The 12,563-nt window shown below is 34.3% G+C and overlaps 1 long non-coding RNA gene across 1 annotated transcript in view; it reads right to left on the reverse strand.

Annotated features, from left to right (window-relative positions):
- Positions 1-7,222: 7,222 nt before the first annotated feature.
- LOC107657962 (uncharacterized) overlaps positions 7,223-12,563 on the reverse strand; it is a 12,766-nt gene continuing 7,425 nt past the window's right edge. The window contains exon 3 of the long non-coding RNA XR_001630734.1: positions 7,223-7,295. This is a non-coding gene — a long non-coding RNA (uncharacterized LOC107657962). The remainder of the gene's footprint in view (positions 7,296-12,563) is intronic.

Genomic DNA, 12,563 nt, shown 5'->3' on the forward strand with positions numbered 1-12,563 from the left:
ATCTCCTCACGCTGTCCGGGGACAGCGTCATCACCAGCGTCATCAACATATATATATATATATATATATATAATGTTATGTCCCCGTTATGTCCCCACCAATGTCAAAATTAAACCTACACCCTTGGTAGAATTTACTACTTAAGTTAACTGAGTGAAAGTGGAGCAGGTCCGAGCTGATGAGATTTAGAGGAGGCGGGGACTATTCATATATTCATAGATCCGTACACTATTAAAGCAGCACTATGTAACTTTTTCTGTGTTCGAAATTTGCAAAATGTATATAATGAGCGAGTGATCATGAATTCATCTTCCAAACTCTGTGCAGTTCTGTTTATTAACAGCTAGAGCGCCAAACGTTACACAGTGCTGCTTTAAGGCATAAAGAAATAATTTTCATGGGGAAAAAACATTTAAATATGTGATTCTGAATATCAAAGATAAGTTTTAAAGGATAAAATTAGCCACTGCATGCAGACTTTAACAGTCAGCAATGGTTCCCTCCTCTGCCAAAATGTATGGCTCGGAAGCTCAGGTATGAGTGTCCCAGTTGTGACTTGATAAACCTTATGTCCAATTTCCAATCAGGAACCTTGTAATTACGATAATTCCGCACAGGAAGGCAGCATAAGTCCAAGAACATGTATTAAGAAAGTATAGATAAAGAAAAAGATTTCATGTTGACTTTTAGTTTAAAGCCATTAATCTATTTAAACAACTCTGCTTTTCTCTTCTCTGATTTACAGCCCAACAAGCATGACATTAGGCTGCAAAGACTCAACTTTTAAATAGACGTCAGCAACAAAAGTCATGGAGCGAAACGGAAACATGAGCAGATTAAAACTTGTGCATACAGTCTGTTTCAAGTTAACCGTGTGTGGACTTAAGGAAGAAGTCGAGGAAGCTCCACTTTCAAAATGGTGCATCACTGGCACTCTTGGAGGCCTCATGTCCCACAAACACAGAGCTTAAGAGCAGTAATGCAAAGCAAATTTACAGCAGAAAATCTGCACAGAACAACTGTATAGCAAGGGGCGCGAACAAGTGTACAGAGCCTTTCATCTGGTTTTGGCAGCAAACGCGGCTCTTCTTTCTCTTTACTTCTTCCTGACTCTGTGTCACTCTTTATTTCCTTATGATTTAGTGATCTGATATGTTCATACTAATCTGCGATGTGACAATCTGACTAATGCAGGAGCCTACGGTAAGTGCAATTTAACTACTTTCATTATTATCTACCACCCTCCACCGCATGCAACCGCGCGCCGCTGCCAGACCCTCTGCAAACTGCAGCTTTATCTAACACTGCACAGAGGTTCCCTCTCAAACCTGAGGGGCTTCTGGAATGTTACCACTGGGGATTCTTTAATACTGAGGATTTTTTCTTCCTTTAAAGAAGGCAACCAACAGATGCAGGAAGTCAGGGAATTCCACAAATTCTTGTTTGTCACTGAATAATCCTGTTACCAGCCCTGTGAATATGAAACGGTGTAAACATGAAAAATAAATAATTCCTTTTTTGCTTTTTTTTATTTATTTATTTTTTCTGGAGGGGTGAGCATGTACAAGAAGGCCTTGCTTCTTTGGGTTACAGACCTGTTGTGACATCTGCATCTGCATCATGTTTGCTTTACAAGGACAGATTTAAATGCTGTGCTGTATCTCAACCTGCTAAATTGCTGCCATAATTCTAAATGCATTCTAAATGGTTGCTAGGGTGGTTACTTAGTGGCCCAGGTCAAATTAGCCCAATCTCAAGTTCTATTTAAGGAATCATTCATGTTCGCAACATAAATGCTGTGAGATGAATTATAATAGGCCTGTTTGTTTAATATTGTAAGTTGATTTATTTATTCATTCATTCATTATATGTTTATTTTTTATTTATTTATTTATGTTTGTAATAGTAATGCTTGAATTACCAAATACGTCTAACTATATTATCCATATTTCCGTCATAGCTAATAGATGACTGTGTGGTAACTGGTGATTTAATTTGCTGTACAGTGATCATAATAGACAATGGTGAGTAAAATACAAAACAAAATGTATAAAATGATTATTTACATACATAAATACATTTGACTGTAGCAGCAAGAGAAAGCAACGTAGATTAAGTAGGAAAAACTAATAAAACACCCTGTGGTGAAAATCAAGCTTTTAACTTTGTTTACATGTCTCTCTGGTGTTTTAATATGCTTAAAGACAAACCATGTGCCAATTTATCAGTCAACACCATTTCTGAGCATTTTCTCCTTAAAACTGCAGTTTACCAAAGCCGGTGTCAGTCCAAAAACACCTGTAGTTCTTCACAATAATTCGTGCCATTGTGCCATTTATTGCCATTTACAGCCATATATTGTCAAGAGCTTTGAGTCCATTTTCTTATATTGACAGCTAGCGGTTTAAATGGGTACTGCAGTCTAAAATCAAAATACTGGAGAGAGTTGTTTGTCCCGCCCCCTCCTCCCCATCAGACTGGATGCTCACTCGGGTTGCCACATTGAGGACACACAACAAGAACAAGTGCAATTGATAATGGAAAGCAACGAGCCTTAAGCTGATGAGTTGATTTATCCGTGTTTTAATATGCCACCGATCAAAGAACTTTTTAGATGGATGCTGAGGCTTTTTAGGTCAGGTAGAATGTGCGATCTCTGACCCTGTTCGTTTGCTGGCTTCCATGGCTGTTTTCCACCAACTGGCAACACAGAGTGTCGAAATAATATTGTGTAAATTGCCAGTGGGTGGAATCACGCAGATCAAAACAAAAACAGACATTCCGACACGTAACCCACATTTTAAAGTAGAATAACTGGCTGTAGCATTGTTTTTCTAACAAACAAGTATGTGAACTTAGCATGTTTCCTAAATATCTGCTAAATATTATTGTATTTTTATGCTTTAGTACAGTTAAAAAAAAAAAAAAACACCTTTAAACAAGGGTGTAGAATTTAGTAGAGATGCTATGACATGTCCCTACCAATATCCAGCAACTACTAAATTGTCCCTAGCAATAATTTTGATCAAACAATTAAATCTCTGTTGTCTGCCGTTATGTCCCCACCAATGCCAAAATCAAACCTACAGCTCAAAGAAAGTGCATTGCATTAAATTTGTATCGCACTTGCAAGTTCGTCCCGTGCATATGTTGCTATGGCTTTCTCACATGCACATGACATGATTTCAAATGCATTGGCCACTTCCAGGCCATTCGGGAGCACGGAGATAGGCTACGTGCGCGGCCTGTCGACTTTAATACTCCCGGTGGAATTTAAAGGTTCCACTCTCCTTTCGCTTTCATTAGATCATAATAACACACAGGGCCTATCTTCAAACACAGCATGCTAATGACATGCAGACCTGAAGCAGGGCCCTATAAGGGCCGGCGCTTCGAGTCGGGTGTAACAAATACAGCGGGATTATTAGAGTGTGGAGCGGCTGACGGTGGTGCCCACCAGCTGGGCCCATCCTCTCGGCTTATCTTCAGAAACGTGGCCCCTCAGGTTCAGCCAGTTTGAGGTGTAGAATATGCCAGGGCTTTTGCTTGAGTACCTATTTAACTGTTTAATGATTTTCTATTGATTTTTAGGGCCAATAGAGAGTGGGATAATCCACAGCTACTAGGGAGAACATGCTACTAATTGCACAAGAGTACATATCTATAAGTCGCCGGAAATATTTATCGCTGTATAAATTAAATTCTTATTAAAGGCATATGGGAAAAATCCACAGAGGTGAATAATGCTAACGTGTTTAATATCTCAATCATTTCTCTTAGACTTCAGGAAGATGAATTAAATGAGTATAATGGACAGTGTCCTGCTTTTCAGATTTCTCAGAATGAATATCAGAGATCTCAATATGAACTCATTAAAAAAGCCCTAATATTACCTAATTTTATAATGCTGAATTCAAAAATATCAATAAAAACTTTCCACCACATACAATATTATTTTTCATAAAATAGGAATGAAGATTGTTCAAATTTATATATATAAAAACTTTAATGCACTTATCAAAAAAAAAAAAAAAAAGGTTAATTACAAAAAAATAATTCAAAATATGTAATTTAATTTACAATCTCAAAGGACTGGAGAAAGTGGAAATCAGGATTAGGCATAAAATAACTTCCTCACTTTACAGATGGTTGTAAAAGCAAAAATGCAATGAAAGACATCATATTTTGTGAGAAAGTGTGATGTGCTTAAGCAAAACAGGCACTATTTGGAATCAGCACCCAAAATTAGTAAGGAACAAGCAATTTTATTCAGCAAATATGCTGCAGGACAGTGTTAAATGTTAATAGGTGTTAATTGCTTTCAAATCAGATAAAAAAAAAATGAATATATTTCTTATTTTAATTCACCCCCTCAACAGCTTTACAGGTTTCCCACTGCCTTGGAAAACCTGGATATATGAGGAAGCCTAGTTTTAAAAGTGTGATTTCTAGACCTGGAAAAAGGTCTAGTAATAGAAATTAATAAAACAATTTACGGATTGGGCATTTTTACAATAAATATAAATTGTTCTATCTATGCCAAGCTCTAAAATATTTTATCAGATAGAAATTGTAAGCAAAGATCCTTTTCCTTATATCCAGTAAATCATGAACAACTGGAAAAGTCAGGGGGCCTTTGTGGACAATGAGGGCCTCAGAGTCAAAAAGTTTGAGAATCATTTAAAGGAATAGTTCAACTAAATATGACAATTTGCTGAAAATGTACTCACTCTCAGGCCATCCAAGACATAGGTGAGCATGTGTCTTCATGGGAACAGATTTGGAGAAATGTAGTATTGCATCACTTGCTCACCAATGGATCCTCTGCAGTGAATGGGTGCCATCAGAATGAGAGTCCAAACAGCTGATAAAAACATCACAGTGATCCACAAGTAATCCCCACCACTCCAGTCTATCAGTTAATGTCTTGTGAAGTGAAAAGCTGCGTGTTTGTAAGAAACAAATCCATCATTAAGATGGATCATTAATCATTAATCCATCATTGAAGCTTTTAACTTCAAGCCATTGCTTCTGGCTAAAATATGAGTCCTCTATCTGTAATATTGCTAGAGGACTCATATTTTAATGATTAAATTAAATTCAACTTATAATTATTACACATCAACCTGCACCATTTGTGTTCTGACATGTTGTGCTCTGGTGCTCATGTGGGCGATGCAGATTTGAGTCTGGTGTGTTGTTTTCGATCCAATCTCTAAACAATCAAAGTGGCATAAGGCCAAAAATAAAGGGCGGCAGATTTTGATATGTTTTTGGATGGCGGTTGGAGACAGCTGTGTACTGGATGTGGCAGGTGAGGCGAGCAGCTGCGCCCCTATTGTCCTGAAACGAAGTGCGTGACAGATCATGACATCAGCCTCCTGCACACAGATGCCCATCACACGGTAGCTGTCCTGATCCATGTAACGCGCTGGCTTCTCTTGCCTCATGTGTGCTAAGACTAATATCATTTACTGTAAAACTCACAACCTAAACACATATGGTGTGCATCAGCAGCCGTTTACATGTTCATTCATAGCTGATTATATGACATAGAGACCATTCTTTAATCCACCTAATTATATTAAAAGGATAGTTCACACAAAAATGAAACTTCTGTTATCATTTACTCACAAGTTGTTGCAAACCTGTATGAGTTTCTTTCTTCTGTTGAACACAAAATACATTTTGAAGAACGTTGGTAACCAAGCAGTTGACGGTAGCCATTGATGTCCATAGTATTTTTTTTTTCATACTACGTAAGTCAATGGGGAAATTCAAACAGTAAGTGAGTGTGAGTAAACGATGACAACATTTTTATTTTTGTGTGAACTAACTCCTTTAACACTTGCTGTGGTTAAAGTGTACAAGAACAAAACATTTAAACGTAAAAATACTAAACATGTCCTATATTTCAAAAACACTAACTAGATCACTGGTAGATCACATATATTTCTGCTGTAGTTATGACAAAACTGATTATTTTGAAATTTTTTATTGATATACTGAATTTAACATAGTTAAATAATTTAATATATTAAATTAACCACAATTCATTTTGTGATCTCTTAAGTTATGTTCTGTATTCCAGAACTGCATGTTCTTCAGTACAAACAGTAGTTATTAAAGGAAAATAAAAAGAAATGTGATTTTAGATTACATCTAGAATTTATGCATTTTAATGTTTATTTTTAATAATTTAGTTAATTAATTAATTGTTCACAATTAATACAAATGTAACAATTTTACAAATGTAAAATGTAACAATTAAAATGAATTATATAAATTATATTTATTAAAAAAGTATTTATTTAATATTTTTAAGTAATCCTAGGCCCCCTGTTTGAGAAACCTGATCAGTATCTTTAAATGAAACTAACCATGATTAATGGACATGGTACTATGTAAAAAAACAACATGGTAAAACTAACAAACAACATGATTTTGATTGTTTTTGATTGCCATGGTTTTCTTGATATAGCATGTAAATGCTATGGTATATAAATATGGTAATCGTCCAATCCAATACCATGACTTTACCACCAACATACTTTTTTGTTACGTATGAAAATTCATTTAAATTCAGTGCATTATGTTGTACTATATTTCTATAAAACTGCACATATGCACAAAGATGTTCATACTGCACCATATTGTCACCACAATGAACATTTAATGAAACAGTATGTTATAAAATCCTCAACTATTATCCTCTACTTCTAATCCGAATGCTTTTAACTCCGTTGTAATGTATGTAGGTCTATAATGAATGCTTCAGGGCTAAAACTTATCATCCACAGGACAAACTTTAGGCCTGGGGTATTAAATATTCCCTCGATCGCATAAATATGCACACACAATCTTAATTATGTCTTCAAAAGTAGAAAAGAAGAAAGCAAAACTACTCTATATTTGGATTTCCACTTTAAAGACGTGGACGATACAAGTGGCCGATTGGAAATGTTCAATGCGGTGACAGAAGCTGCTCCACTGTCTTGAGCAGATAAGAGACCAGCCATCAGAAAGAAGAAACATAAACTCAGATGATCAGTGTCGTGCTCAAGCACACAGTGGGAGTGGATCAGAAACAAATGGAAGTCTTTGAATCTGGCTGGCTTTAATATCTCCCGCATTGTAACATCAGTAAAGTGACATTTCAGCGGCGCCATCAAGATCCAACACCGGCCACGGCGCTTCAGCAATCAATTCTTCATGCATAATAGCCTGCTAGTGTGTACGACATGAATCAGGCCCTCCTCTCCACCCTCCTTTTTAAGAGGAGGACAGCATTTATGCTGGAAAAAAGAAAAGGTCTGATAAGGCAGAACGCAGGGAACAGATATCAAAACTCCTTCATTTACAACACAAAATACTACAAATCACTAACAAACACTACCATTCAAAATTTGGGGTCATGAAGATTCTGTTTGAAGGAAATTAATACTTTTATTCAGCGAGAACACATTCAATTGATCAAAAGTGACAGTAAAGACATGTATAATGTTACAAAAGATTGATATTTCTAATAAATACATTATATTCATCAAATACTCATGAAAAATCAAATGTATCAGAGTTTTCACCAAAATGTTAAGCAGCACAACTGTTTTCAACATTAATAATGATAAGAAATAAGACATTTCTTGAGCAGCAAATCAGCATAGTAGAATGCTTTCTGAAAGATCCAGTGAATTTATAGTTAAAAGTAAAACCATAAAACACACTTGTGTTACTGTAACTGAAATAAAGATATTAAAAAACTTCATGTAACTAAGCAATATTTCATTTCATTCAACTTAATGCACTAAAATAACTGAATAAAATGTAATGAAATAATTAAAAATGAATTAAAACTATTCAAAAGATAAACTAAATTACACAACAAAATTATTCAAACTTTTGCTAAAATTAAAATGAAAACAAAATCTAAAATGTGAGATATTAATACAAACTGTAATTGTATCTCAGTGATACTAACATATCATTGGAAGGATCATGTGACACTGAAGACTGGAGTAATGATGCTGAAAATTCAGCTTTTCATCACAGGAATAAATTACACTTTAACATATATTCAAATACAAACCAGTTATTTTAAATTGTAATAATATTTCACATTTTTTACTATATTTTCGTCAAAAAAATGCAGCCTTGATGATCATAAAAGACTTCTATCAAAATAATCAAAATAAATATCAAAAATCTTACATTTATGGTTCATCTGAAATAGATCAGATCAGATCCTTAAACTGTGCTTTCTAAACGCTTCCTTATATGTCTGCTGTTTGGATTTTTATACTCTTGACCTCCTGGTCAGGTGAATTATGTCAAGGAGCGACGAATGCCAACCATCTATCAGCGGCAAGTTTAACAAACAGAGCCACTCTTTCTCCTTATTTCCATCTGTATACTATCGCAGGGCTGTCAGCACATGGATTGGCCTGCGGTTCAGCGGATAAAAGGAGAAAGATCCTGTTGAGTGAATAATCTGGGCAGTTTACAGAGAGAGGAGCTGGTGTCAGCCTGACAGAGTCGGGTTGCACACAGGTTTGAGGATTCACACACAATCCCATCGCCTCTTTAAGTTTGGACGGGTGAATGTGAAATCAATGGTACATCCATGTCAGAGATTGTTTGTGTGGGACTCACTGGCTCAGAAATGGAATAAAACTCACATTTCTCGCCTTGAAGAAAACAGACTGTGATAAAGTGGGCTGAACTTGCTTTTTTTAGTACACACTTGCGTGGATCGGTGTATTGATTTGGCATTCCTGAAGTTTAACAGCTCTTGATGTCAAAGAGCTATAGGTTTACGACAGGAATACAGCGAAGAATGCAAAACAATGAATATTAATAGTATTTTAATTGAACTTTCAACACTTTTCAGAAAACAATTTACATTATTTTAAACTCAAGAATAATTTAAAGATAAAATGCCCCGAGCCAAAAGAGTCTCAAATCAAGTAGGAGTAATATTAATAGTGATGTTAAACTCATTACACAAACTAATTAGAGTGAGATTCATTGATTGACCTGCAGGTGGCACTATACAAAATGTCTCATTTAAAACTTATCACAGTAATCTTAGGTAAGAGAGAATTAAATGGATAAGATTTCAAAATTACACTTTGCACTACCAAAAAAAAAAAAACTCAAGACAACAATTCCAGTACAATTTGATGTTAATAAAAATACAAAAATAAAATATAAACTAAATTATATGAACTAAAATTAAAATGAAAACAAAACATAAAATGAAAACCAATTCAATATAATAATATAAAAACTATATAATAATACAAACTATAATAGTATTATAATACTATACAGTATAACACTGAAAGAATCATATGACACTGAAGACTGGAGTAATGGCTGCTGAAAATTCAGCTTTGCACCACAGGGAAAAAATTACATTTTAATATATATATTGTCAAATAATAAAATATATTAAAATCAATTATTGAAAGATTATTGGCAAAACTTGTAGTAACCTACCCCAGAAGTCCTCTATTTATAGATGAACATACTTGTCACAATGGTAAAAATTTAAGATCACATTTAAACGTTTTATTTAAATCACTGTCACTTCAAGACTACAATTTCAAATTTCTATTTTTGATGGTAACATCTTGCTAAGCTAACAATGTAATACTGTAATATAAAACAGCAGTACAGCAGCCATAATATAGCCCGTTTTTAATTAAATGAACCTTTTTATTGATACCATGACTATATGGAAGGTCAGATTTGAATGCATTAAATAAAAATGAATTCATTCCAATGCATTAAATAAAAATTCAAAAAATACTAATTCTAATGTTAAAATTAAAATAAAATTAATTATATTAAATAAGTTCTTGAAAAAACATATTGGGAAAACCTGCAGTAGTACTTCTACTTCTCAGTTAGATACGCTTGTCACACATATTGCGCAATGGTCTCTATCTCGCCAGTGTTTTGGTGCGTGTTGTAAGTCTATTGACACCCCAGTGTGTGAAGGCAAAGCTGCAGAAGAGCTCAGAGCATCTCTGTCTCAGTAGGATAGCAGTTTAAGCTTGGCTTCTCTCGAGCCTGCCTCCACTTCATATGCAAAAGAGAGAGAAAAGTGCTCCAGTCTTTGGCTAAAGCACTTTCCTCTTCAAATAACCTAAAGTGACAACAGCGGCAGGATCACGGCCAAGTGCGTGGTGCCACTTGGTAATGTATAATGCATTTAGCCTCTTCTGTGGCCTTGATTGTGCGCATTACAGGGGGAAACGAACAGGCAGCAAAAACAAATGTTACTTTTCATTCTGTTTTACATACAGGGAAAACACAAGTCTTTCAAGTTGCCTCTCTCTCTTTCTTTCTCTATGTCTGTTTATCTCACAGAGAGGTGAATGAACAGAGGAGATTAAACCTGGTAAACACAGACATACTCAGCTACTTCTGAATATAGTATAGCCCCAAAACGACTTTGGACACTTAAACCTGGGTTATTATTGTTGACTATACTGTAAATAAAACTATTCACAACATTTTTGTTAACTGAAATCAAGCTGAAATTAAATAATGTATTAAATAAAATATCAAATATAAAACATATTATAATACATAAAAACTAAAACTGAACTCAAACAAAATCTGAATTTTTTTTTAATTTAAACCTAAAAAGTTAATATTCAAACAATCTAAAGCACTTAAAATGACTAAAAAAGTAACTGGAAAAAAAAAGCGTATTCAAAACAGTAATAAAACATATATAATAGTACATTAAATAAAAAATAAAAAACACTGACTATTAAAAAAAAAGCTTGGAATGTCAAAAGCAAACAAAATTACTGAAAATTAAACTGAAGACAAAGACATGAAAAATAAATGTTAATTGAAAACATTAATAAAACCTGTAATAGTAAATAAATAATGCAAAAATAACACTGCCTTATGCTAAAAAAGCTAAAGAAATGTCAAACACAAATAAAATGACTAAAAACTAAAGCAAAGACATAAAAAATAAAAGCAAATTTAAAATATTAATAAAAACTATAATAGTATACTGTATAAATAATACTAAAATAACACTGACGTAAGCAAAAAAACAAAAGCTAAAAAAATGTCAAAATCTGATAAAATTACTAAAAATTAAACTGAAGACATAAAATAAATGCTAAATCAAAACATTAATAAAAGTTATAGTTGTATATAAATAATGTTAAAATCACACTTAAGCTGCACTGAGAAATCATGAATTTCATGGTATTGAATAACAAATATCAAACAAACTATTATCTCTGTCTTTTGTTTTACCACTTCAAACGTTTTATTGTGAAATGTTTTGCTTAGAAACTTGTGTATTTGTGCATCCTTCTTTACAATAAATGACATTTGCTTTGATTTGTTATCCAATTCAATGAAATTCAGATACTTTAAATCATGACTTAAATGCCAAAATACCTTTTGGGCCACCATAGACATATATATCTTTGAGCTAATGAGATGAATCATTTCTTACGTCATTCCCTCACTAGTGCACCAGTGGTGTTCCTCAGGCTCCCGCCCTCGGCAGCGTCTCTTATTAAATAAGCACGGCTGAAGGGCCGCAGGTAGCTCCCAGGCCCATGCGAATTTAGGGCCTGTTTGGTTTGAGTATTTTTTATTAGAGTGGATCCAGACTTAAGCTCCATAACGGTGCCGTAGTGATTCTCCCAGACAGAGGCCCCCGTCCCCCCACAGGACCGCCTGTATCAAAACACGGGCCCCTTTGAAACCTACAGCAAAGCTCTCTCTCCCTCTCTGGCCTCATCCCACAATAGAAACCCAATATCTTGGAATATAGTAATTTCCTTTATTAATCAGTGTTTTTAGCTATTTTTTTTTCTTCTGATTGTTGAACCAACTAGATATTTATTTTCGGAATAAAATGTGGATGTGTTTGTCTATGCAAGAGCGTTCTGGGACTGGGTCTCTATGATAATCCCCTTTTCTATGTGTTATATTTAGTGAAAGAAAAACATATAGTTGTCATTTAGAAATGTACAAAATATATATTTTAAGGGAAAAACATATAATTTAAGCTACTGTTCAGTAGTGGGGTTGGTAAGATTTTGTAATGTTCTTGAAAGGAGTCTCTTCTGTTCACCAAAGCTGCATTTATTTGGTTAAAAATGCAGTAAAAATGGTAATATTGTGAAATATTATTACAAATTAAAATAACTGTTTACTATTTGAAAATATATTAAGATGTCATTTATTTCTGTGATGCAAAGCTGAATTTTCAGCATCATTACTCCAGTCTCCAGTGTCACATGATCCTTCAGAAATCATTCTGATATGCTGATCTGCTGCTCAAAAAACATTTACTATAATTATCATATATTTTAATAGTATTTTTTGTGAAAGCCATGATACATTTTTCCAGGATTCTTTGATGAATAGAAAGTTAAAAAGAACAGCATTTATTTGAAACATAATTTTTTTTTACATTATTAATGTCTTTACTATGGAAGCCATTCCGCCATGGGATTTAAACACACACACACACACACACACACACACACACACACACACACACACACACAGAC

The sequence above is a fragment of the Sinocyclocheilus anshuiensis genome, unplaced genomic scaffold, assembly GCF_001515605.1.
Source record: "Sinocyclocheilus anshuiensis isolate Anshui unplaced genomic scaffold, SAMN03320099.WGS_v1.1 scaffold147, whole genome shotgun sequence".
NCBI lineage: Eukaryota > Metazoa > Chordata > Actinopteri > Cypriniformes > Cyprinidae > Sinocyclocheilus > Sinocyclocheilus anshuiensis.